The following is a 6,875-nucleotide window of genomic DNA, read 5'->3' on the forward strand; positions in this document are numbered from 1 at the left end:
CTAAGATAAAAAATTTAAAAATTTGCCACACTTACCATTTTACCTTTCATATAAAAAATTTAAAAATTATCCACGAATTTAAAACCAAGTCGAATTCACCACTAGCATCAATTTTAGTTGTGAATTTAGGTTTTAAAACTCGAATTCACAACTAAATAGCTAATGTTGATTGTGAATTCGAATTTTAAATTTTGAATTCACAACTAGAAATAGTGTTAGTCGTGAATTCAAGTTTTAAAGTTTGAATTCACAAATAAAAATATTATTAGTCTTCAATTCAAGGTTTAAAAACTCAAATTCACGACTAGCATTATTTCTAATTGTGAATTCGAGTTTGAATTCACAACTAACACTAGCAATTCAGTCGTGAATTCATCAAACTGATAATAAATTTTAGTTTTAAAACTCGAATTCACAGCTAAAATAACTAGTTGTGAATTCGAGCCTTTAAATTCTAATTCACAACTAACACTAATGATTCAGTTGTGAATTCATCGAGCTTGTTGTGAATTCATAGATCTGGTTGTGACTTCAATAACATTAAGTTGTGAATTCATAGATCTGATTGTGAATTCAAGAACATTAAATTGTGAATTCAAGAACATTAAATTGTGAATTCATAAATCTAATTATGAATTCAAGAACATTAAGAAAATAGGAAATCACAAATTCTACCTAACTCCAATTGTTGAGTTTCTAATATTAAAATTTCACTAGCAAACACAGCAACATATACACACCCAGAAATACATACTCCCTCCGTCCATGAAATGAGTATCCATATTTCATTTTTCGTCTGTCCATGAAATGAGTACCCATTTCTCTTTTTGGCAAGTGTACCCTACACATCTCTTTAATTAATACACTCAAAAAGTGGGACCCTTAAACTATTCACACTACACTCCATACATTTTTTAAAACTCGTACCGTCCACAAATGGGTACTCATTTCGTAGACGGATGGAGTATTATCATACACTTAACATGAAAGAGTTACGTCTGGCGCACCAATTAGATTGGTTATTTTTATTTGATTGTAAATTCAATCTCATTGGAATTTATATTAATAAAGGCTTTTATTTATCTAATGTATTTGTTTTTATAACTTATACGATTTAGATGAAATCCTTAGACCATAAAGAGTTATAAGATATGATCACGCATATGATGGTGATTATGAAATATGTCTTTAAAGCTTTGGTCTTAAAATAGTTCCGAGTGAAATAACAATTCAAGAAAAGGATATTGAATTGTTGGAAATAGCTCGCACATATGATACACACTCATAAGATGAGAATGTTGCGTTTCATCTACACTAACGTAGTTGACGTAAGTGTATATATGTGGGTGATTGTTAGAGAACAAGTACACCGAACTGACCCGATAGAAATTCTTATATGGAATTTGTTTTATCGAAATAAGAATTATTATATTATGATAGTATACGATTAGTCTTTTGACTTGAGACACCATAGTAATCTTGTATTAGTTCTATTTCATTTTGATATATTTTCTTATTGCTACAATCACTAAAGATTTTATGTTGGATGAAATATGAACTTATATGTAGATTAATGAGTAGTCAATAAAGAATCTATTACTTGTAAGACAAGAGAATTTCCTGTAGCTTTCATTGTTCATAACTTGAAGACCTTGGCCAGGGCATAATAAATTATGATTCATTGAAGAGTTATTGAATTCAAGTGAAATATGATTATTAGATTATTTTGAGTTTTCGATTTAATTCCATACTCAATATCCAATTGGGAAATTAGATATAGAAGGACCGTACATGTATGACGATTCATAGTCAAAATAGGTTTACTCGCTATTTCACATAGTACTAGGTGGCCATGCTACTTGCTAGATGTCCCATGATTTATAGGTTCTTGAAATTAAATAATGAATTTCAAGTGAAGTCGTTAATGCCGTTGGAATGAAATAATAGTTATTTCATTTATAAATTTAAAAAAAAAATCCACTGCATTTTTCGACCAGATCCCAACATAACATACGAACTTGCAGTGTAAATTCCAGTGATTAGTAGCAAGGATGTAACCACAACACCACTGTAAATGAAGAAAGCCTTCGGCCAATAATAATGGTGATAATGTTTCGTGATTCATTTTTCAACAATTACCAAAACCCAAGGTACGAGTTCATGAAGTAATACTATATGCTAAATTCCTACCCAATGTATGAGACAAAAACATAAGCATGGCGACAGAGCATCGAATTAAAGCAGATGATTATGATCTGCTTCAGTGGAGTCATTTTTCATCGAGAGCATCAACATACATACAGGTTTCGGTAGTTTTTGATTATGATCTGATTTTTACGGTGAATGAATAATAGAGAGGGAGAGAGAAGTAGATGATGTTGGGAGGGATGAAAGATAATGGCCAATTTTTTTAATTGTAATGTAAAGGGTAATTTTATATTTTTACATAAAAAAATGGTCAATTTTTTAAATTTTTTATTTGATAGCTTAATTTTTAAATTTATTATATGAAAGTGGCAAATTTCATATATTACCACTATCTTTTTCTTGTTCTCAGGATTCTTGAGTATTTAATATTATTTTTATTACTTCATTGGAATACAAATTTCAATTTTTATTTAGTGGTGTTTTGTGTTATGTTTTATACTACATTCATCCACCAATTCAGGACCTATTCCATTGATGTACTACATTCATCCACCAATTTCATTGGAATGTGTTATGTTTTTATACTACATTTATTTAGGGACTTATTTGATACTTAACCTTTTTATTTTATAGGTGATTCTATTCATTGTCACCTTTTTATTCTTTATAGCCCTTTAATTAAGATATGTTAAAAATAATAATTTATATACTCCCTTCATTCTATTACAAATATTCCATTATTTTTGGACAAAGATTAAGAAATATATAATTAGTAGATTAAGGCTGTTACCACAGCATGGAAATTATTCAAAGGAAGACTTCCTACATGTGATAATCTTCTGAAACGACAGGTTCCAATTCAAAACTCCGAGGCTTTGTGGTGTGTGTGGTGTAAGTTAAAGGAAGAATCGATCGAACACACTTTCTTTGCTTGTCAAAATTCGGATGACCTCTGGAAAAAGATCATCCTTTGGCTTGGTCAGCAGACGGTGCTGCACCGTAAGGTGAAAGATCACTACAATGCCTTCACAAATCTGAGGAAAAAGGAGGATCAGCGTTTCCTGCGTGGTGTTTGGATTTGCACGACTTGGGTTTTATGGAAAGAGAGAAATGAATGCAAATTCAATCAAGGCAAGTGGAATGGAGAGAAGCTGTTTGCAGAGATAAAATCGAGACTTTGGGGATGGAAGATGACGTACAAGATGTTGAGTTCTACCTCGGATTTTAGGAACTGGTTCTTGGCAGCTTTCTCGTAGGTTTTTTTGTGCTGGTTTTGGGTGCCTTTTGAACTTGAGTTGATACTCTTGATACTCTTGTTCTCTTGCTTGTATCACGGTACTCCTGGTACCTTTTCGATTTTATATACACCTTTTTCTGATAAAAAAAAAAAGATTAAGGGCGTGTTTGATATTGACTAATACATTGTATTAGCTAATTTAGTACATATTAGTCTAGTGTTTGGTATTATTTAGTAATAATGCGGATGACCCGGTTTAATCCCACGACCCAGTGTTATTAATCCATATTTCTTAGGATTAATAATACCACCTCCCCCCTATGATTAACTTAAACCAGGATATTCTGTATTTAGCCATGATAGCAAACACCAACTCAGTATTAATAATCTGTCATTATCCACGCTAAATATCCTGGTTACAAATTATCCTACATAATCCTTTATTGAAAATCAAATGAGCCCTAAGTGAGTTGGTGGAGAGCGAGAAATAAATTGAGATTTATAAAAATAGGTATATAGAGAGAGAGTATGTGGTGGGGTCATTAGTCAATTAATCTTTTAGTTATTTGCCAAAAAAGGAATTTTACATTTGTAACGAGACATCCCCGTATGAAAAATGAGATATTTGTAATGGGACAGAGGGAATACTATTACTATTTTACCCTCGTAGCTTCCAAATTCAATTCTTCATCTTATAAAATTTGTAGCCCCCAAATTCCATGATACATGAAGCTTGGAAATTTGATAAATATAAAACACATTATAGAACCCCTAAAATGCACAGAGAAAGAGAGATGAAGACTCATAGCTGGGTTTGAGCTTCTGATTCTGATTTTATTGAGCCACTTTCCATCATCGAAGGCAAATGTACATACAGATGGATATTGCTTTCACAAAAAATAAAATGTTTACCAATCAAATAAAAATTGAATCAATTTTTCATTTTCTCGATTTATTATTAAAATTGTAGTGGGTACACATCTGAAAAACATCGGAAAGTTGAATACTCCTAAAATTCATAGAGAAATGCCGCACGATTCCCGCCATTGATGGATGAAGAAATGAACTTCGACAAATTATGCTAATTCACAATTGCAATTGTTCGTTATGAAACCAATCCATATCAACACAATTTCAAGGGGTTCGATTATCTTCTTATTTCACTTCTTCTTCTTGTACGACTACTTTTTATCTTCTGGATTTTTTAGGAGTTTAATGGTAGATTAAGGATAAAATAGTATATTCATTATATATTTTTTTAAAAGGCTATAAGGAGGGAAAATGGGGCTATGAATAGAAGTACACTATTATATTAAAATAAATAGTACGCCCATCTGTACGATGCATGACGAATATAAAAAATTAAATGACATGTTTAAATAAATACGTATAAATATGAAATAGAATTAAAATATAAATAAATACAAAATATATTTTAAAAATAAAATAAATAATCTGCATCAATTACTCAATAAAATTTCAAATTTAGAAACGTAGATTTTCAACTATGTTCAAAGTGTAATGATAATTATAGTTATTAAATAATTTTAAATCATTTGATAATAAAAGTTAGTATTACACGTGGTAATAAATAAATAAATATTTTCATAAACAAACATAAATAAAAAGTTGTAAAATTGTAACGGAGAGAGATAAAATAAAGTATTTTAAATTTTCATAACTTATTCGTTTTAAATATATTTTTGATGATTTTTATGCTATATTAAAAAATTTGTCACGAACTTAAATTTAAGATGCATATTAAATACTAATTCATAAATCAAATTTGACATTGTTTAAAAAAGAATTAACTTATATAAAAAAATAGAGATAAAAATAGTGAAAAAAAATTATGAGAGAAAAGAGAGAGAAACAAAAGAAGGAAAAATTAGAGGAAAAAAACTCCTCTTTTATATATTAATAGCATTTGCACTCGTGCAACACACGAAAATATTTTTATATTTTATTATATATAATAATTATATATAAAATTAATTATCATTTGATTATTATATAGAATTCTAAATATAATTAAAAATACTATAATTTAAGATAAATATATTTTAGAATTAATATAAAAATAATAAAGAATAATTCATATTAATAAAAAATAATATTGTGAAAATAGAAAAGCAACATAAGTTAAAAGATAATTGAAAAAATAGATTTATTGAAAAAAAAAAGAGGAGAGAGGAGAGAGAATTTTCTTAAGTTTTAATCTTTAAATAAATATAATTTTTATATTTTAAATCCAATATTTACATAACATACATCAAATTAAAGCTCTTGTCATGATCTTTAATTTGATATGCATATCAAATATTTTATAATTAGTCAAATTTCATAATTTTCAAAAGGGTTAAGGTGCAGATAGGCCCCTCAAGTGGAGGCCCTTAGAGCGTTTCAGTCCCCTTACTAACTGTGTGTGCAAATTGGCCCCCGAACTCAAAAAAACGGTGCAGATCGGCCCCTCTGACTTAACACCGTTATGGGCCGTTAGTCAAGGGGGCGATCTGCACCGTTTTTTCGGAGTTCAGGGGCTAATCTGCACCTTTTAACTTTTTAATTAATTCATCTCTCTCGCTCAAAATTTGATCGTCGTTGTCGCTGATTCAAGCTCCGGCGAGGCCGGCGGAGGGTGCCGCCCCTTTCTTTCTCTCTTGGGCCCTAAACCTCTGAGCTCGCTCGACTGCACACGCTTAGCGTCAAGGACGAGCCCTAATTCTCCCATTCCGTCGGAAATCGCCGCCGCAATATCCGGTGAACCCGCCGCCTGGCTTTTCTCGATGAGGAGTCGCCTAACTTTTCTCGATAAGGAGTCGCCTCTTTCTCTCAAATCCGGCGAAATCCGGTGATAAAGGCCGACGATGCCCGTCGCTATCTACACTATCGGCGTGCTGTTGAAGAAGGACGCCTTCAAATCAGAGACCATGGCCAACATGATCTCGATCTCGATTGGGGTCACAATCACCGCCTATGGCGAGGCGAAATTCGATTCGTTGGGGGTGATTCTGCAATTGGGGGCGGTGACGTTCGAGGGAGAATTCGAGTTTCCATTTCGATTATGTGATTTTCGGGAGCAATGACGCCGATTTGGAATTCCCGATTTGGGGCTTGGGAACTTGATTTCGTGATTTTCCTCATCTGACGGTGATTGACGCCGGAAAAGTTGGTCGGAGAAGATGAGATGTGATTTTTTTTAATGAACGGTGTGCAGATTAGCCCCCGAACTCCAAAAAGGGAAAAGGTGCAGATTAGCCCATGAACTCCAAAAAAACAGTGCAGCTCACCCCCTCTGACTAACGGCCCATAACGGTGTTAAGTCAGAGGGGGCGATCTGCACCATTTTTTTGAGTTCGAGGGCCAATCTGCACACACAGTTAGTAAGAGGACTGAAATGCTCTAAGGGCCTTCACTTGAGGGGCCTATCTGCACCTTAACCCTTTTAAAAAAGAAATAAAATAGAAAAATAAGAAGTTAAAAAAAAGGA

This window comes from Salvia miltiorrhiza, chromosome 4 (genome assembly GCF_028751815.1).
Source record: "Salvia miltiorrhiza cultivar Shanhuang (shh) chromosome 4, IMPLAD_Smil_shh, whole genome shotgun sequence".
Classification (NCBI taxonomy): Eukaryota; Viridiplantae; Streptophyta; class Magnoliopsida; order Lamiales; family Lamiaceae; genus Salvia; species Salvia miltiorrhiza.